We start from the raw sequence: 23657 nt of genomic DNA on the forward strand, positions 1-23657 counted from the left end.
AATATAAAGTGTGTTAATGCTATGCCTATACATATATCATACATCACGAACGGTGGTCAAAGTAGCTCAAAACGATGAGTGGAGGAATAGTTTTATAAAGTCGTGAACACCAACCGTAAAAAGTATACATTATATAGATATACAACGCGTTCCTCGACGTGTATAATATGTACTTTTATAGCATAGGGGTAAAAATCAATTTTAAACATCGGTACAAATCGTTAAATGATACCATAAGAACATTTAAATCAAAATAACATAATCGTTCTATAATTTTTATATACCAATCGATTTGGAATTTAAAGAAAAATGTAATTCAATAATGGCCAACGAGTCAATAATATCTATATTATTCATCGGTTGATAATTTCGTTTTCATAGGACCGTTTCACGAAGATCCTACACGTATCGGGCTCATAGGTAGAAATGAAAATTCAATTCCAAAAAATATGGAAGCTATATTTTAAATCGAATAAATGTATAATTTAGTTTACATGGTATTCTTTAAAGTTCGCATTGAACAGAACTCAAGAAAGACTCCATCACACAATCCATTGTAAATGATCTAATTACACTAATGAAATGTCGCTGATATTATTACATTTTAATTTTGGTTTGCCAAATATATTTTAATCATTATTGTTATTATTATTATCATTATTTTGTATTGTAAAATATTATGCAACGGGTTGTGTGTTCTTATTTTACATTCGCACCCCGTACGGCTGTGATCTTTACAATTATAGGTACAATACATGATATATTACAATATATAATTGGTATAGAGGGGTTTTTATTCTGACGAAACGTTTGAATACCGTGAGTCGGATATGCAGTCTTTCACACGCGCCTACATTGCATAGATATTATATATTATTATAACGTATAATGTGTGTATATAAGGTAAGAAGGGAGAAATAATAATTATTGTCGTCGCCTCCGACGCCCACTCGCAGACGATTTGCTCTCTTCCGCGTTCGTTCGCACCGTACTTGCAGATGATATTCCGCAAATCGCATATAGATTCATGATGTTCATTCTTCTCCGCATATACGACACAGGTAAGTAGGTAACATGCCTACTTATATTATTATTTGTTATATAATATTATAATATAGGCACAGTCGGATGCCCTCGATTAGCCCCCGAAACCGGATATTATATTACTGATTTGTTTTTGCGAAATTCGTCATCATCGACCGACGCTTAATATCATGTATCATACGTAAGTACCTATATATTGTTATTACGTAAGTATACTGTATACGTCGTCGTACCGCAGCGCGAAATCAAAACCCGAAATCGTCGAGAGCTGCTGGTGCAGTCCGTTTGTTTTATAATATTATTAATTTAAATGAGTATGACTATTATTGTCCACTATAAAATAATAAATATTATATTTTTCCGTCGCCCGTTTCTTCAGACGATTATATTATTTAAGCGCCATATGTTTCATGTCAACTTGGCGGGGTGAACACTTATATTATATTATACGTCATGATGGCTGAGGCATATATAGATTTATATACATCATGTAGTAGTGACGACGACTTCCTGCAGAATTATAATTTATAACGTACGCTCTTTTCCGTATACAATTTATCGTTCACAACCTACACTTCATATATGTGGAGTGATAATAACGCAGTCTGCAAACACTATATCTTCACAGACTGCCGATCTCATGAAAAATTAAGACTCAATCATGTTTTCAACTCAGACCTATATAACATGAAGCCATAGCGAACGACCTAATTTCCTTAATCAGAGAAACTACGAACTTGATAAACAAATCTAATAATTAAAATATTAATATTCTACTATAATATACTCCTACGTTTTAAAAAAAATTTATATTTATGTATTTAGACGTAGTTTTATAAAAACGAGTTAAGATTTAGGAATTTAGATGCTGAAGTTTCCATAAAAAAAACATATATTATTAATATGATATTGTTATTAAAAAAAAAAGATTATATAGAGGTTACACGCAATATTATACAATACTATACAGTACTATAATACGTGTTTCGACGGACCCAGCTGAAGGGTAAGAAAGCCATATTGTACATACTTAAAACCACACTCTCAAAAATGCGAATACCTTAATTTTCATATATTTTAAGGCTCGTCAAATATTTATTTATTTTTAATTTATCATGTATATTATATATACACAACACACAGGTCTTGTTTCTATCGAACACCATGCGTGCATGTATGCAGTGTGCTACCCTTGATCGACGATAAATGAGGCCGTTAACATTGCACATAATAATATATTCCCCGAGACCTAAATAAATGATAATAATATGTGTAATATATACTCCTACGTATATAGGTAAAAGGTAGGTAATAATTAATAACCTACGAACTCATAGTTTAGCTATCCACCCAACGCGGATTAATTTTTTATTCAGAGAACTTTAATCGTATTTACATTATCGATTTGTATGGATAATCAATCGATGATTAAAAATGTACAATGAACGCGAATTCAAAATATTATGTTTTAATTAAAATTAAAACTAATGGATGTGTAGGCATTGTACAACGATTAAGTGTAATATTGTTCAAAGGATGTAAGTTATATTTTTGTATTTAAAATTAATTATTTTTTCCCAATATCCGTTATGTATTTATTTAAACAATAACCATTTTTTTTTACACTGCCACTGGACTTTGTTATTACTGCCAAATATTTGATCCTCTTTAATATAAAAATTCAATTGCGATGTTTTATTTTAGTATGTAACCATTTTTATTTAAGTCTTGTCTACTCTAACTTAAATATGCACTTTACTACCTACTAATCGGTTTGTTAAAAACAATAAAAAAGATAAAATACGGACGTATTAATTGTTGTCGATTAAATATAGACAATAGACAAGATAAAAAATGAACATCGGAAACATTTTTCAATGGAAACGTTTGAGACGTGGTTGAATTTTTTTTGGAGTTCTCACATATTTTCGTTGGAATTTAAACTATTTTGGCGATTGATTATATAGAATGCCAAACTTTTTGTTTTAAGCTCGGTTTGGTCCGGTATTTTTGAAACTAGATTCGATTTTCGAACTCTAACCGTCGACCAGCCTATTGGAATTTACGAGGTTATATTATAGTTTTGCAGACGCCGTAGTTAGAGTCGTGTAAAATATAAATACTGAAGTGTTAGCTAGTTGTTATGCTCTTTTTATATAAAATAAAAACGTATTGCCTATGCCTAAGACACAACGATAGAGAATATAACACAACAAAAAAAAACAATTTAATATGTTTCATCATCGTCTGCACGCTAACCTTTGCGAATCGTTTCTCAGCGACAATGAGATATATAAATACATATTCTCGACTATTGTATATACACCTTTACATGAGAACATCCGACCGGGCACAATCGGGGAATAAAAATAAATATATATAGGTATAGTGATGTGTATTATAGGTTTAGAGACGACCTCATCCGCTTTTTTTTTTTGCTTCTCTATTTGGCAATCGATGGTCTATTTATTTATATACATTACACCGCAAAAACAGCAGCAACGGTAAATGTACAACCGATTACAATATGTATAACCACTAATTATCAATTAACTTGCCATATTGCGGTGTCGTTATCAGTGCCAAATACAAATAAAATATATATACACGGGTTTTTGTAATTATATTAAAAATAAACTCGGCTGTTTCGCGTAATGCGGATATCATAATTTATTATAGTACCTATATATATTAATAAGTAAAATATAAACGTACTAATTAAAATACTAAATAGATGCATTCTATAAAATTATATTAATATAAAATACGAACGTCGAGTTTTATTACTAAAGACATTTTACATTAATTATCAATCTATTATAGGTGCTATACTTTGCTGCTCTGAGCCGTGTTTCCAAACAAAAGTCGTAATGCGAATTAAATTGGGATTTTATTTTTCCCCCATAATATGTATAGGTATTTTTTGATTATCCTACAGGTATATTATTACATGTCTCTAGGTGTAAATTCGCGAGTGCACTAAAATGCATTGTAAATGCGCTGCAGTTTCATATTTATGTTATGTATTATACGTCGCATGTTTTGTTTTATATTAATATAAATATTTAAGATATCGAAATTTTATAGTTTTTAAATGTTTAACTTATATACAATAATCTATAGTTATTTTTTTTTATTTATGCAACTCTGCAGTGTGAAAATAAAGTGCTGTTGCAGTACTTTCAAAAATTATCTAGACGCGCCCAATATGCAACTGGCCCAAACTTCACGAAATCATGGACACAATAATTGAACACAAATTTCACAGATTATATTGCACACATAATTTATATTAAAATAATATATTATACAAGGTGCCTTTACGCACAAAATAAAATTAGTTTAGGTGAATAGGGCGAGGATTTAATTTAAAACGTGCTTTATAGACTCACATAATTTATAATATTATGCAACAACTACTACAGTTAATAATATACAGGTGGTTACCATAAATAGGTAATATAATATAATATGTATGATGTCAGTGATTTATTGAACTGCTTGTGTAAGTATATATAACATATTATTATAAGTATACTCAGCACAAATGTTTTGCAGAGTACAAGGTATATACATTTATCGTGTTAACAATAATAATCTATATACACTAATCACCTTTGTTTTTAAACGAATTATTCTATAAAAAATAATGATAATTATAATATAATACATAGGTATATATTTTTTATGCCTTATATGTAATACTATTCCTAAAACCATAAAATACAGTACCTATATATGCCTATTATATAGGCTATCGTGTATTGGTTGTTAAATTTGCATAGTGAAACTCGACTTAAGTTTGGACTTCAGTCTCGAGGGTAGTAAAAAATGAAGTTCAATTTGGGTAATTCATGTTAGACATTTGAACACAGGTAAGCGTTAATTAAAAAATTTCGTTTAGAAAAATAATCTATTGCCACATATTATAAAATTATGTTTTTATTAAGTACCACAATATTATAAGAGGAGGTACCTACCTATTTATATTAAATTACGATCGTGTACAAATTGAGTTTGAATATTGTTATTATTACTATAGAAATAAAATTGTGAAAGTCGAAACGTTATTATTTTGTGTTATCACACGATCACTTTCCACAAACATTGGTCAGAGATCAAAGTTTTCATTAGAGTTCAAATGAACCGCGTGTAATTGCAATGTGTTATTATAATATTATTATGCTAAGAGAACTTGCAGTTCAGGCAATTGTAATATAAGTCTGTTTTATACGGTAACGAAGTGTATAAATCTTAATTGTGATTGGATTTCACTTACGCGCATATTACATATAGGTACACCTGGAATTAGTTATATTATATAAATATATTATTTAATTATTATAGTAGCGTATATCGAATAGAGTTCGTCGTTCGCGTTTTAATATCTAATGTTCTTTTGAAAATATAGCATTTTATCAACAGGCTCAATATGTGTATAATTAAACAGATTTATAACATTTTAATAATATGTATTTAACGACTCAAGAACATGATACACTGCACTGTGCTTATTCCGAATCTCATATCGAAAGTATACGGAACACTACACCAGTGCAGTGTAAATAATGGAGCTTTTATCGTCTTTTTTCATACTGACACTTTACATCTCGTTTAAATTTGTATGTCTACGTATAATATATTATTTATTATTATACATATTGGGATCGATAACTTCAAACTTTGCACCACTTTTTTTGATATTTTTTCAATCAAATACGTGTTTACTCTGTTTATTATCGATTATCATACAGTAATAATATTAATAATAATAATATGTAATCGCCGCAATTGCAGGCCACTGTAAAATGTTCTCGCTTCAGTGAACATTTGACGTCGAATGTCCGATAAATTTGTTCTGTCCCGGGCACGGTATACGCGGTTTACTGTATTATAGTCCACAGCTTTAAATTAAATTTGATAATTAATAAATAAATTGCTGTTATATACCACTGTCACTGCATATAGGTAGGTAAGTTAAAAAAAATATTTTATTTTAAAATGTACAGTAGTATCGTGTACACACGACAAAGTATAACACTGCACTGGTGCAGTAAACATGCGGCGTGAATTGAACTATTGCTGGGAATTTGATTAAAATGACGGTTTTACAGTAATATCTTGTACAAAAAATGTAATATTAAAATGGTATAGAATGGATATACAGAGTGATTCACCAAGCATGCTACAGCCAGATATTGAAAATCTGAGATTTTTCGTACCAGCTAAGAAGTGTCCTGTTGAGTTAAGGAGTTAAGGGCTATTATCCATAACATGAACATTTTATGAACTGAAAATATTCGTTCGAATTTTAAATTTTAGTCTTTTAGTAATTTAAAAGTTCCAAACATCAAAATTTAAAATATTTTAAATGTATTTATTGTTGAATGAAAAATAGGGATGAACATGCTTGGTGAATCACTCTGTATGTACACGTACACACACACACACACACACGATTTTCGTTTCAAATATATAATATACTATATAAATAACGCGAATCAATGTCAACGCGTATATACATCGTCTTTAAGCTCTGATTGGGGGAGAATTTTAGTAAAGTACACCGCCGCCGTGATGACACGTTAATGCACTTAAAAGTTAGTGAGAATTGTAAACAAGAACACTTTTATTTTTTTTTCGTTCACTGTAGGTATATTTAACATAAATTATGTAATCGATTACTAACATTGCTCGTTTATTTCGAGTAAAGCTAGGTACCTATTACCTTTATATGTATAGTAAATACATATATATATATATATATAGTTCATAATTATTATACATAGTATAGACCCTATATATAGATAGATTATACGATTTTTTTATATTCAACATTTTTATGGAAATTACCTACTCGAAAAAATAGTTCAGCGTTAAAAATATTATGATGAGTTATACATGGAAACATTTCAGTGGCGACGGATAGCGATTAGAAGATTTAAAAAAAAAATTAGCCGTCATCGAAGAAAGTATGATAGATAGATAGATACTTATTGAGACGCAGGAGAAGAGGAAACAACACGAAACGACATTGTAATAAACTAATAATATTACTATACCACCATAGGCGGTCATCGGTGTAAAATGTATGTATTATCCTCTGCGTCTTATCAAAATCGTCTGATCTAGTATAAATACGATTTTAAAGATTACGCGACACAAATAATAATAATAATAATAAATATTATATAAACATAATAATGCATAACATTTGACATTATGACGCACACGCATATACGAAATCAGTGGGAGTATCTAAATGGAACAGAATACGTAGGTATATAATAATATAATGTATTTTGTGCGCATTATAAATATTATGTTTAACGCTCGATAAACACTGGCTAAAAGCGTTGATGAACCGCTGGCTGCAAGTCCAATAAACCCGTTTTATTTGACTTTACCCAGGCCGTATTCTCAAAAAAAAAAAAACTTTCAGAATTTAATAGCGCAAACTATTCGGGGGTTCACTGTTCAAGTTATAAAAATAAATTTTTACAATTTAATTGCTTTACCCGATTTTGTTCACTAATTTATGTATATTATAATATATTTTTATAGATCCAGGGTGATTCTTTTACTATACTACAAAATTACCTACTCATATTATCTCCAAAAGTATTAACATATTTTATGGAACTATTTTTTCTACATACTTTTAAGACTTACAAGTAAGTAATAAAACAAATAAGACAACGTTTTTGAAGAAATCGTAATTGCAGAAAACATACTCTTATAGTCTTATGAATATCTCGCGAACGACCGGAAAATTCATTTCTAAATTTTTTTCTGTATAGGTATACGTAAGTACACTTTTTATGTTTTTTATTTTTCATATGACCCTAGTACATAATTCGATCAAGTTATGGTGCAAACGAGTGAAGTTATAGACGGGTAAAACCTATTTCAATAACGTACTTTGATAAAAACTCTTTAAAAATGAATGTATAAACGTCAAGGCGCATTATAGTGTCGTCTTAATGACACTGAAATTCCTAAAATTCCTCCCGACTCGTATATAGCATAAAAAGCAACGTAGGTAATTAATTTAGATGTATGCAATTAAAATTCTTACCTTCGCTTTACAATTTCATACACACACCTGTATTATATTGATAATTATTATAATATTATTATTGTATCCGATGGGCGACGGCATTTATAAATTCGTCACACTAAAATATGTTTGTGCAGACGTTACACGAAAAAACGAAGATACTCGAACGTATCACCTGCAACGGTATTTTAAGTACCAACTACCAGATAATAATTTTTTAACCGATATTATTGATATGGTATATTATAGTTGTATCCTGTGGACCCCATCCCTATACGCTACACCTATTGTATTAATAATTTTTGTTTGTGTTATAATATTATAATTTATTATCATTCGTATAATGGTATGATTAAAAAATCGGTTTACATTTATACCTCTATTTCTAGAATTTATGGTGTAATATCCACATCCTTTTTCAACACAAAGTTTCTGAATTATACAGGGTGTCCGTGAGGATATCCATTAGCCGTAGACAGGGATAAAAACTGTTTTTTTTTTTTAAACTAAAAAACTCACGAGATTAATGAAAATAAAATTTTGAAAGGTCAACATTTTCAGAAAATTAAACTCTATAAAATGACTATCTTCAATTGTTTCAAAAATAAAAAAATTAAAATATAAAATATAAGCAGTCCTTGTCTCTGCGAATCTAATAAAATAAAACAAATTTATGAAAAATTCATAATCTCAAGAGATATCTTAATGGGAAAATCCTCGTGGCACTACCGAATTGTAAAGGTGAAACAAATGTTAACTGCTATTATAGTAGTAATGTTTATGACAAATCACAATAATATTTACTTTACATTTTAAAATAATAGTTATACTGCAGGTATAATTTGTAAGCGAGTATTCAACGATGAATCGAAAAAACGCATTATTCGGCGTCAAAACGGAAGTTTTCAGCGTAGGTCCAGTTTTTATTTTATAGGTACCTACATATACTTATATATTAGGAATACGCGGTGGCATATCGACATATTATCGTTCACGGCCCTACAAGCTTTTTAGGCGTTACAACAAACTCGCGCACATAGATAGTATATAACATTCTGACTGTAATAAAACCGGTAATCTGATTTCAGGCCGACGGTGAAAAAAAAAATGTAACAATATGGTTGAACTGTTTTATGATGAGAATTTATACGCGATTGGTAGTTAATGTAATAATATGACAACAATAGAAAATTGCTCCCCTATGTATAAACGCTCGCGGGTCGGCCCTCGACGGATAAACGACCCGCGTGAAGGGTGTTTAATCCGCTGCACACGTATGATAATAATAATATATCATATTATGTGCATTTGCATGGCGGTGGTCTTTCGTATAATATGTATAAACGGATTTGGCAAGTCGGCGATGAAAAAAAAAATATATGCATATACATTTATATAGGTACACGAGTATATACCTAATGTATATATTATATAAATATGGTATATATTCTTACAAATGTATGTATTTGACTTAAAAGAAATTATCATAATACGTATAATAATAATAATATAAGTATATAACTTTACGATGAGTGAAAAATTACCGATCGTAAAAAAATAACACATATATATATACATATTTTTATTGATCTTAAGCCCGGAGACTAAGCTGTTGTAGGGGTTATGGAGTATGGACTATGGTATAGGTGTACGTGTATGAGTGGCAAGGTTTTTACTATAACGAACCCGGGTGGTCACCCATCCGGGAACTAGTAGCAGCGGGCGATGTTTACTCTCAGTCACATTACGCGACTGGTAGCAACCAACGCGCCAAGCCAATATTATATTATGATGAATAAAAACGTACCTGTGTTGGTATTTGTCAATAATTTAATGCAAATCAACCATAATATATATAATATAAAATATACAAACACATGGTCGAGTGTCATTACAATATAATATAACATAGAAAACAGTACTTAATCCGATTTCTTGGCCGAAGGTAAGTACTGCTGAAGTCGCGAAGTTACATACCTATGCACATTGCACGTATAATATACTATATATGAGTTATATAGAAGTACCAGCGCGCCCAGTGTTGATGTGATGGCCGTCGGACATAATTAATGGATATTGGATTTCACCGTAATATATGTATAGTGTACCTTTACATAACATAAATATATATATATATATATATATATATACACGCACAAATACACCATTCATATATATATTGGAAAGCAATAATAATAGAAATAGAGTTGTTATATAGATAAATATAATAGGTATATAAAGGATGATTCACCGAGCATGCTTATCCCACTTTTTACTCGCAGTTAGTCAAAATCTTATTTTTAGAATTTTTAAATATAGCTATAGGTGCCTAAATAGCAGAATATAATAGTAAAGACCATATTTTCCAATTTTTTAAATTTTGTGTAACATACTCAAAAAAGTGGCTTGTAGATATAGATATTATAAACTTCTTTTTTTTATTCGAATGACCCCTTCTAACACTATTTTTTAGATCTATTTTTTGAAAATGTTAAAGAATCAAAATCAAAATTCAAAATTTCAAACGAGTAATTTTTAAGTTGTTTCACTTTGTGTACCTACTAAGGATAAAATATATAAGTTCATGATGATAGTTTTAGAAGATGTGAAGCTATGGTGATTTGAAAATTATAGTAAGCCATCAACATTTATAATTTTTGTTAAAATGGTCCTAACATAATAAACACTAGATTTATATTACATCTATAATTATTATAAAACCATTTTTAATTACTATAGGTATCATTCATATTGTTATATTATATACATTATAATAACTGAGAAATTATACCCGTTCGAATTTTGAATTGGGTACTTCTACATTTTCAGAAAAATTATGCGCTTAATAGATAATTTGCAGTCTGCAGTAGAATAATGGGGCCTGTCATTTGAAAATAGAAGTTTGTACCGCCACACTATGTTATAATATACTTAAGAAGTAAAAAAAAATCTCAAGAATTTTAATATATAATATTTGTTTATATATTTTAAAAGTTCCAAAAATCGGAGTTTTAAATAACAAAAGGAAAAAGCGTGCTCGTGGTCAATCGCCCTGTACAATATACTATATGAATGCATGAATGAAAACGGGGTCCTTGGATTGCTGCCGGTTTTTGCAGACGCATCGAAAACTTAAATGTCACGTCAACGGTTTATTTTTTATATACATCGGAGGCGTGGGCGTATTTATTATGTGCATAATAATAATCTTGTATAATTATTGATGTGTATGTATATAATATTATAATATATAACTGTATTACGCTGCACTGCCCGCACGGATTAGCTGACGACATAATATTATTATTGCAACTACCGACAATTATTATAATAATAATTATTGTCATTATATAACAATAACAACGTGATAACGCTAAACGATAATAATATCCAATGGTCTACTGTTCGTTTTATGTTCCATAATATAATACCTACCTATATTATCACGCATATTAATTATAATAATATTAATATATTGACACGAGTATAATGCCCGGACGCACTTACCAATATAATATTATAATAATAATTACCAAAGGCGGGCTAGTAAATAAAAAAAATTGTCTCGAGTTTGTTGAGTTAAGTAGGTATAATAGAACGTTGAGGTTAAGTTAACGCTCTATATAATTAATATAAGTTAATATAGTTAATAATACAAACGTAATATTTAACAGTTTTCAGTTAATATGTGGATAAAAAAAAATTCTGTTAACTCCATCAAATGTTTTGTTAAAAATGTACCCTCTATAGTATACCTTTCCTATTTGTTGCACGCTATAGTTGCGAAGTGGTTTAGATAGTATCATACACGTCTGTGTCATTTTGACTTGGCTTTAGTGTTTCAGTGTCCCCCCATCATCCTTTGAGTATACTATATGTATATAAAAAAAAGCCCAACAGGCATTCCTAGGGGTGGGACCTCTGTATAGTGGTCCGCCTCGAAAATTCATCTCTAATTCCTACTTATACAATAGCAATGCCAATATTCGACACACAATTTTCGTTCTATCTCCCTGGTATTTTAATAAACTACCATTCCCGTCCACCACCACCGAATTTATGTATAACGATAGACAATATTAACTGCGTGGATTTCATATTTTATAATATTTTCATCAGAGAGTTCTACGGAGACGTCATGACAACGCACACACACATACACCATTGCTGAGCATTAATCATTTAAAAATTTTAAGTTGAGTTAATTTGAACTTTTTAGACTTTTGATTTAATTGATTTTTATTGGTATTAAAACTAAATAAACTATTTGTATTGGTATTAATATAATAATATCAGGATATTTTGATGTATCAAATGTTTTGTTTTAAACGTATGCAAACATCTATAAGCCACTTAAGAACTTATAAGACGACTCCACCTCATCATAGATTTTGGGTACTTATCATTGCAATTTTTTTTTGTCTATATTATTAAAATGAAATATTCATTTATGTATCTATTTGTCTATAATTGTTCAATTAAAATAACATATTTTCTATACCATCTGGCATTAATTTCAAACTAGCTATGTATATATTCTTAAAAAATTGTACCTACTCGGCTTAAGTTAGTAAAGTTGATTGTTGTTAACCATCATACTGAGCTTAGAAATAAAATTAGCAAACTATATTAACATTAAATGGGTTCTGTTTTAAATCCTATCCATCGGCTTATAATACTTAACTCGGGTAAAAAATATCTTTAGTACTTGCCCAGCCTTGACACACACACACACACACACACAGCCGGCAATGTATACATAATAATCTGTTCTCGTCGTTCGTCTACAGACGTATAATATTGTACAATAATATATTATTATATATATATATATGCACACAGTGCCCTGGCGTCGTACTGAACTGCACACATGGTGCGGTTGTGCCCATGAATTTTCGCCTCGTCGTGGTGCGACGGGTCGCCGCGCGTTATCGCTTTGCGGGAGACGGTTAGACGTGCAGCAGGTTTATTTTATATCAAATACACGCACCACTACTCGTGCACATTAATATATTACAATAATAATAATGCACTCGTCATCGTCCGTATGTGTGTGTATCTGAACAACCCTGCGGTCCTGCAGTTTACATGTTATATATATATATATATATTATGTTTATGACCGAAAATACGAAAACACGTGTGCTGCCGGTCGTCCTGGTCGCACCACGTTTTCAACAAATGTGTATAGTGTCGTCGTTATATGATGTTATTATATTATAATTATTATTATGTGCGTGTGCGGTGTGCGTATTTGACAAAAAATAATAATAATAATAACACAAATATCCATATAAGCGTTCACAATCTCTCGCCTTGTATCGAAACTGTATGGGTAATATTCTTTTTTTTTTCAATTCCCATTCTGCCCTCGTCAATGGTAATCGATGATTAAACCATAAACTGCAGCAGCAGTACATTAATATTATATATAATATGATAAAATAAACACGAGATGCGAGGACGTTTATTTATTATTTTTATTATTACAATATAATAATATTATGCGTGGTGGCAATCAACAATAATAGTATTACAATGTTAGCATATATCTTTGATGTTCGAGCGGAGAGTTAAACGAAAAACGATTCTCATATTATACGGAGTGATTCACCAAGTATGCAAGTTGTAATTCATCTTTAATAATGCATTTATTCAAAATATGATTTATGGAATTTTAAGTAATATTTGCTTAAAGACCATATTTTCAAATTATTGTTTGCACTATAAGTAGGTACTTATAGCGAAGTGTCCTGTGGAGATACAAACTTCTGTTAATCGGTATCTATAAATTATTTAGTGGACGATAATCTGAAAATGTTGACATAGGTATCAAAATCAAAATTCGAACGAGTCGTTTGGAGCTGTTAAAGTTTATTGTTAAGGAAAAGGAGGATTGTCATTTGAAATACAGAAGTTTGCATCGCCATTATAGGACACTAAGTAGTAAAAAATCCCGAGAACTTTAAAATATTAACTTAACTCTTAAGTACCTGACTATATTTAAAAATTCCAAAAATCAGAATTCGAATAAATTCCTCAATGCCTGATGAATCACACTGCAGTAAGCCAATGATGACTATTGAATTCACGATTATAATAAAAGGCATATTTTATACGTCGTTTAAATGATGTCGAATTTACGTTAATAAACATCGAGTTTATAATATAATAATAGTTTATTATATTATTATATCGTTATACTTTACAATATAACTTGATAATAATAATAATAATTTCATCCATTTATGTATAATATTTTTATATTGAATCGTGTGTATACGACGTATTCGGGTTGACGAATGAATTCCGCATATGGTTCGATTCCACGCTCCAACACCCATTATGATTGTATATATGTATAATATGCAGAACACATATTTTATTATTACTATTAATATTAACGATCTCATCGAATCCGTTCGAATCGACCGAGACGAGGCAAAAAATAGTACCGCGGGCACAGCTGAGCCGATTATCTTATGAATTTTACAACTTTCTGACGTGTGTGTGCGTGCGTGTATGTACAGGGTGATCTATTTAACATAAGACGCTCTTTAATATTCAGTAAAATACTGACGTTTTTGAAAATATTTTTTTTGCACAGTTGCACTATAATTTCAAGCTGCTACAACACAACATTTTTAAAAAAAATTATATTTTTCACTATTTGTTTTACTGTTTTAACGAAAACATATATATCGTTTATTTCATATTAAGAAACAGAATATTATTCGGGGTATTTTGATCTTTCGAAATCAAATTTCAGACAAGTATCGTGATAAGTATTTAAATTTTAGATGAGCGGATTAGCGGTCCAATGTTTTGAGGGGTACAATACTTTATACACCAATTCGCTCATCTAAACTTTAAATACTTTCAACTCATAAAATATACTACTCGTCCTAACAGTAGATATACCAAAAAATATTATGCTTCGCAATAAGGAATTAAAAATGCATGTTGCAGTCTTTATGAAAAATATACAATTTAAAAATGTATTACAATGAACAATAAATTGTTTTTAGAAAAATGTTGTTTTCTAACGACTCAAAATTATGTAAAAAATAAACAATAATAGTTATTGAGACATTGAGTGTCTTACAAGCTAAATGGATCACCCGGTATAATATATGTTTATATTATATATTATATAGGTACCGACTACATTATATTATACGCACAGCTATACCTATTATAATACTATATTATTATTACGTTATAGTCGTTATATACCTAGGCACCTATAAGGAATATGCATATTCGGATCGATTGGAAAAAAATCGAACGAATACGTTAGCTTACTTATATATATATATATATTTTATTATTGTAAGACAATCACCGATGTATAATAATAATAATATATAAATACGTGTTATATACCTACGTTCGTACGACTGGGCAATGAGCCGCGTGTGGCCTGTTATAATATAATAATATATGTCGCCGCATAATAATATAATACATTATTTTATAGTAATATATTCGTGAAACAAAGATCGAAGATACATAAAATAATATTATAATCATATGATTCCGAGGCGTGTGTGTCCCCGTACCTATATAATAATAATATACGCATTTGTCGTATTCATATGTATGTGTGAGAGATATTCATCAGGTGTGTACTTCGCACGTATAATAATAATACTATAATATAATAGACTTGGTACGTAATAATATTTCGTCCAAGACGTGCGTTCGAGCCTCCCTCCGAGCCGCAAAATGATGTAAAATAATATACTAATATCGTATGAGCTCAATAATCTTTCGTCGATTTCGCCGTCAACTTTTTTCCGCCGTACCTACCCATATTATAATAATAGCTAGGTATTACCTATACATAGGTTATACGTCGACGACAACGTCGTCATCGTATAATAACGATAATATATTATGATTATTATTTTTTTATCGCGTTCTGTATATTATGGTATTATATTATTATTATTATTATTATTATTATTATTATTATTATTATCATCATGATGGTAATCCGCAACCCTGCTCTACAGCGAATTTTATATATATATTATTGTCCAGCCGATAATATTATAATATTGTTGGTCATTTTTATTTTTTATATTAGGTATATCGTGTGCGATATTTACGCTCGCTCTATATTGCAGCAATACGCGCAGGGCTTTGTAGTGGTATCAGGTGTCGATGGGTGCTGGATGTATTCTGCAGGTGTTCCGAATAAAGAATTTAAGCTAACGTTTTGATATAAATAACTACATTATTATTTGGGTTAATACGAGTGTCTAGTATAGTTCCGTAAAAAGGTAAAAAAATATGAAAAAGAGTATCAGATACGTCATGATGAGGATTTCCACGAGAACGAAATTGATTGCATATTATCATCATCATCGAAATAGATATTACTAATAACTCCCAAAATATTGGGTATGTACGAGGTGTGACAATAATATAACGAGTCTTTCTAAATATATCCTAAACTATTAACGTTATCTATAAAACGATTATTGAAATATGATTAGGAAACACTTATCTAAAAGTACTATAAACACTGATGAAATCGGTTAGTTTTCTTATACGTTAGTAGCCTTGTTATTAGTGCGAGTTCGACTATACTGCGGAAAAATGTTAGATATAAAAATCGAACAACGTGTTACATTAAATTTCGTACGTAGTTGAGATTAATTCTGGTGCAAAGCCCTGAGACGAACACGACGACATATATTATTAATAACATGAATATTTTGTAGGATGCCATTATCCACTGTGGCGGGACTTCTATATGTGGATCGAAATTCTCCGTACACGTGAAATATATTGCCGTCTACACTAATTAGGTAAGTACTTCGTTGTACTCCTAGATTTTCGATCAACTTCTATGGTCCGCACACATCGATTATCGAATCGTATTCACCTTGCGATATCGTCCGTTTTGAAGACTAATTGGAAACGCTGTTGTAGTTTCTAAGTAATATTATATGCAATACAGTATGTTACGACCAAGGCTTGAACTTGAAGAAATTTGAAATTTCTTTTTATGTTATTTACAATTTTTGCGTTTATCGTTATTCAGAATTAAAACGTTATACAAGTTTGGTTTTTATCGTTATTTATAATTAAAACGTTTTACAAGTTTTGCGTTTATCGTTTTTTTAGAATAGTGTTAATACCTATTAAATGTATTAATAATAACTAATGCGGGCAGGTAATGGCCCAGATACGGAATATAATATAATCAATTATAATGTCCGATGCACGAAATAAATATTTCTACAAAACCAATATAACTTTTAAATAAATGGATTTTAAATTATTTCGTTTTGCGTTATTTTTTGTTCAATGAAATTCTATAAATTCGTTTTACGTTATGTTTTGTTTAGTGATATATAATATATTTTGTTAATCGTTATGTTTTATTTTGCGGTATTTAATTATTTTTGATTATCGCTTTTCGTTATAATTACGTTTACAAATTTCAATCGTTTTTTTGTCAAATATAACGTTCTTATAACGTTTGCAAGCCCTGATTACGACTGAAATGTATAAAATATATAATACTTAATATTATGTTACATTATATTATTATAGTATATTGACTATACAAATATATCGTGGTTGTACTATAAAGCATAATAAATTATGAACAAAATATTACCAATATATTGCCGATTGATCCTATTTCAAAAAAAACATCATCACCGCCGTTTATTTTCGATAATAATAGGTTTTAAATTGTACCTATATTATTATGGTGGATCGTGACGTGCCAACGTGTTGCTTTTAAGATCATAATTTATTGTAACCGATCGCGTCTAAAATATGTAAATAATATGACGAGAGCTGAGACCATCGGCACGTGTTTTTCGAACGAGTTAGTAAATAACTGCCACCTTACATGGGTTACCACTCTTACCACCTTACAACTAGCTATAGTTCGCAACATCTCAAAACTTGCGGAAAGAAGTGCGACACGCGTTTAAATCGTACCATTATTTTTAGGTTCATACTAAAATATTACCTGTATACCTAATGGTAACAACAATATCGAGATTGACGAGTTTTGTTCGTACGTGCAGTAAGTAGATTTTTTAACCGCGATCGCGAGATAGTATGCTCGAGATCGTTACGTCTTATTAATAATTATATAGGTACATAATATGCACTGCTGCAACAGAAATAATCGACGATATCGATCTAATACGTAGGAGGTAGGTACATGGGCTCATAATATTATATTATCTTAGTAGTAGGTATATTAAAATATGCACTTAATTATGTAAAGTACTTAAAACGCGCGTAATGGTCGCAAAATTTAAATTTTAACGGCGCGTGACGCAAATATCATAAAAAAACTTATCGCGTTCGTACCTACCTATATATATCATAATACACATAAATTATACTTATTACCAATGCTGGTCTGAGTTAAGAAGTTTAAGTTTGGTGAAAACAATCAAGTTAATTTTAACTTTTTAACTTGACTCTTTCCTATTTATTTTATTAACTTCACTTTTAAATAGATTTATTTTTATCGATATCAACTTAATAAAATATATCGATATTATAATATAAATTTCGATCAAATCAAAGTTACGTTTATTTATGAACAATCAGTATAATAAAAAAATTATCGATGATACATATAATGATAAATTAAAAACGTAATTACAGTAGAAATCGTTTATAATGACACTAGTTGTAGTGACATATCGGGTTTTATGGCCCTAAAGTAAATGGCCCGAAAAATGCATAGGTAAGTTTTATATTATGTAAAACTTTATCGGTAGTTATGACTATCGGTTATTACGACATATTTTCCTTCATCCTTCAAACGTCATCATAAACGATTTCTACTGTATTATATTAACTTCTTTTTGTAAGCCAAATTTGTTATTACCCACATATTTTTCATGCCATACCTACACATGCATTAGTTTTAAACTATCTACTGCAAACTATTTATATATTAATATTAAAATATATAACACAGCTTCTTAGCTAAGCAACCAAATTAATAAACTACCCATTAACTTGAAACTTTTTAAAAATGTTATTTTAACTTATCCCGGTAGAACGAATAACGTCGACCTGCATAATACCGTAGGTATAGGTATTATAATTAATAATAGTGACAGTATTAACCGTAGGTAATATATTTCAGGGACGACGAGCGGCTATACCGAGGTACTACAGGCGGCCGGTTACAACAGTACGAGTACGCGCACGCGCGCGAGCGTGTTTGTGTGTGTTTAAGGACCCGGGCCGGCCAGTTGTGGCGTGCGGAAGTGACGGCGGGACAAGGAGCGATCAGAGGGGAGGCGGCTCTCTATAGCCACAGAGCTCTCATGTGTGTGTGTGTGTGTGTGTGTGTGTAGAAGATGAGCCAAAACGGTGGGTTCATGTTACTGGCGACTGGCGAGTTGCCCGCGTCGTCCCCTCGTGTTCCCAAAATAACGGCCAGCTCTTTTATACACCGTGTACATTATATCCATCTGGCTCTCGGGCAATTAAATCCTGACCAACAAACAAACAATCGTCTGCGAGTTTTTTTGCGCGCGGTAGGTATTTAAAAAGAATAAATCCATTATCCATGATATACGCCTATATTGCATTGCAATGGCATTATTTACATTTTTTTTTTTTTTAATATACCTAATATACATTATAAAATGTGTGTTTTATCATTAGGATTTGCTCCGGTCAGATTTCCGGCGAGGACTGTCACCGAGTGCAGCAGTTTTTATACCCGACAATCCGTTTCCTATATACTACATAAAAGACACAATAAGGTAAAATATGTGATCTGCGGTAGGTAGGCCGAATAATAGGCTTATAATATAGTATATATTGTGGTGCGTTGGTGAAGAAGGTATATCGAGTGTAATGTCTCTTCGGCGCACCCTGCAAAGGCACAGAAGGCAGACGGGACTTTATGTTATATGCCTGCAGCTTATACCAGCAGAATATATAATATTATTATTAAACAGCGTTACCAAAATAGTATATTCCAATAGTATACAGAATAATAATATACAGCTAGCTCCAAAACGAGGACAATTATTCTTATCATACCGATAGCTGCAGTCGATATCCACTACGACTGACGACGTAACAATATTGTATAAAAGTTAAAAATCATAATAAATGTTAGTAGCCAAAATCATCGTGCATTTGGCAGAAAATTTGAGCAGTATATGGTATACATACTTTTGGATGTATTACGGACGAGTTTCACGGACCAACAATTACACACGTTTTAGGTCCAAAAAATAACCTAATTTATTGATTTCAGAAAAACGTTTTCCTTCTCATTTTACAGAATTGGGTCCGTTATAGGTACCTAAAGGTTTGTAAAGAAATATAGTTTGAATATCGATTGCTAAAAAACTAGACCCAATTATTATAGGCTATAATTTATAATTATGCGTGAATCAGCTGCATAAATATATAATTCCAGATCTGGGACAAATGATTCGCAAAAATAAGATCCGCGTCTTTTTTTTTTCATTTATTCGAGCCGTGTACTGCATGTCTATATCTAATATTTTTATCTGAAAATTATCGGGGCTGCGTATACACAATAGTATAGGACCTTTTGGACACTTTTTTTTCCTCGTGCCGAGCTTACAATTATCGCATTAAAACCGAAACAAACGGCCGTGGGTAGCCAAAGGTGTGTTTGTCGAGGAAATCGACGATAGTGGTGGCGGCGGCAGCGGTGGTGGTGGTGGTGGTGCGCGGGCGTGTGGTTCGGTGGTCGAGAGTGCGGAAAGAAAAAAAAATCACCAGTGAACGCCACTGTAAATGACGCCACTGATGTATAATAAGCCACATATTATTATTGTTCGCCGCGTAATACTACTACGAGTGTCCCGTCGGTTTATATTATATATATATTGTATTGTATTATTATATCGTATAGTCGGCTAATATATCGGTCGCTCGGGGCTCGGATGAAAGCGATGTGGCTGCCGTTTGCTCGAGACCTATGTCCGAAAATAGTTTTCTGATATTGCAGCATTTCGCACCGTATATATCTATATTACAACCGTTGTTGTGTCGCGCGTGCGCGTCACGCCACATGGGCACGCCGCCGATTGTTTTTTTCTTACAAAACTTTAACCACCCATAGGCTATGATAGTACCTACATCTTAATAATAATAATAATAATAATAATAATAATAATAATAATAATAATATCGTATCACACATGATATTATTATTTTGTAATAAGTCCGTGTGATATTCGACTGTACGCGGACGGAGGTTTTTTATTTCCGAGAGAGACACAATACAATGTGTGAGCCGGCCCCGTGTAATATATATTACGTCGTCGTCGTCATCGTTGTCGTACCTACTACCTATACTACAACAGGTGTCGCATGCCCGCGAAAAGCGGGTTTATTTATAAAACAACTCGAACCTTCGTATTATATTATATTGCCTACATCGATACTCGTTCAAATGTACCTATATAGGAGGTGTTACACCTATATAATATATATGTATATAAGTATATGTGTACGAGACAAGATCATGTTTTGAAATTCACACGACGAACTCAACATTTTTTTACACGACGACCGAACAAATTGAATATTTTCATTCACCTATGAGTTCGATTATTTTCGTATTCAAAAACACGTATATATTATATATAGGTAGGTACACTCGATATAACTATAATTATTCAGTCAGTCGTTTCGCCGCGGTTACTCGCAACGGGTTTTCTCAAACAATTTCTCTTCACACGAATTTTAGGAGTTTTATACGACTTTGATTAATTTTTAAATGTATTTATATTATATTATATTATACATCATAATATAGAATAGCGTCCACAGAACACGCGCACGCAGGTGTTGATTCGATAGCTACCCCACACACTATATAATATTATATTATATATGTACGTACCAACTACCTACCTCGGTTCAAACCACTACATACCGAATCTAAATGTTTGCTACCCCATTAAAATAGGTTTACAGTGTATACCTATATATATGAACGGTAAATAATAGCTTTGGAAAAAGCGTCTGTATACGCGACTTAATGTACATGCACAATGGTAAAATGGATAACGTGCCATTTGTGTACATTTCGAGAGCAAACATTAAGGCGATTGCAAAACGTCAATATACTTTCAGGACCCACAGCAGCCTTGTATAACATATATTTTTCAAATGTGCTATATATATATACACATAGGTATATATATGGCATGTGTAGGTACCCGATCGCATACACCGGAAATAAATAATAATGTACCTACGTATATATAGGCGTATAGGTACGTGTAGATGATTTCGTCTTTCGCGATTGGTTCGTTAAATTTCGTCGATTTCGATAGCATTTAGACGTGTGCCTATAGGTAATATAGCGTAAGTTTGGCAAGTTAATGAAAATAATTAGATAACTAAAATTAAGTCAAGTGAAGTGAATACAACGTCGTTAAATTATAAGTTCATAATAGTACAGTACCTATTGTGACAAATAACTAATTTAATTTATCGTGAAAGTATCAGATTAGAATATATTTTATTTAAAACCATGTATACAACAATATAGTAATATAATAATATAAGTAGATATTGTATAAAACCATTAAAACCAACAATTTTAAAAACTTTTTTAATTTAGTGGATTAATTTTAAATCGAAATATTAATTTTTTACTCAACTTAAACTGTTTAACTGTGTCTATTTAAAGCATACATTTTTAGCATATATTATTATTATACAAATTAAATCGGTTGTTACTTATTATATTAAAATAATAGCAATAATAATATTTATCACGTTTATATGAGGTTAACACGTCCATAGGACAATATACCAACATAAATTATATTAAGTACCTACCTACGTTAGATTATTTGTATACAGTTTTAAACATTTAATATTATATAATATTATTATATAGTTTAATGTGCTGCAGTAAATACTTCACACCTACGAATGTCATAACACAATCGGATCCGAACGATATCGCGATTTCGTGAGTTCACGTCATGTTTGCTATTAAATATTGTTAAATAACAATAATAATTATAATATGGTGTTGCCCTCACATCATAAATGTTATTTTACAGTCACCAGTCTTATTTTTTTTTCGTTTATCATTATCACGTGTGTACCAGCACGTGCTCTGAGCGTTTCAAATAACTAAATTTTCGTATCAAATTACTCTCATTTTTTTTTCAATGTAATTTATATAATATTATTATTGTACCTATCTACCTATTAATAATATTTTTTACTCGAGAGAAATATTATTATATTATTAATATTATTATTGTTCCACCATTCGTTAACAAACGGATTATTCGAACAATTTACATTGTTAAATGATTACTCGTCCATGCTAAAAAGATTAAAAACAAAAATAATAACTATACACTATATATAGGTAAGTACATTATATCGAACTTGAGTACTTGACGTACAAAAACAAAGAAATATAGGTTTATCTTGAATAATCAGTTTTAGGTAACGGAGATATGAATTTACCACATATTTTATAATATTACTAAATTGAGATATACATAGGTACCTTATATATAATATA

At 30.8% G+C, this 23657-nt stretch overlaps 1 protein-coding gene across 1 annotated transcript in view; it reads right to left on the minus strand.

Moving 5' to 3' along the window:
• LOC132934175 (homeobox protein six1-like) overlaps positions 1–23657 on the minus strand; it is a 58544-nt gene that overhangs the window by 25163 nt on the left and 9724 nt on the right. The gene's annotated exons all lie outside the window — the stretch shown is intronic.

The sequence above is a fragment of the Metopolophium dirhodum genome, chromosome 1 (genome assembly GCF_019925205.1).
Source record: "Metopolophium dirhodum isolate CAU chromosome 1, ASM1992520v1, whole genome shotgun sequence".
In the NCBI taxonomy this organism is placed as follows: Eukaryota; Metazoa; Arthropoda; class Insecta; order Hemiptera; family Aphididae; genus Metopolophium; species Metopolophium dirhodum.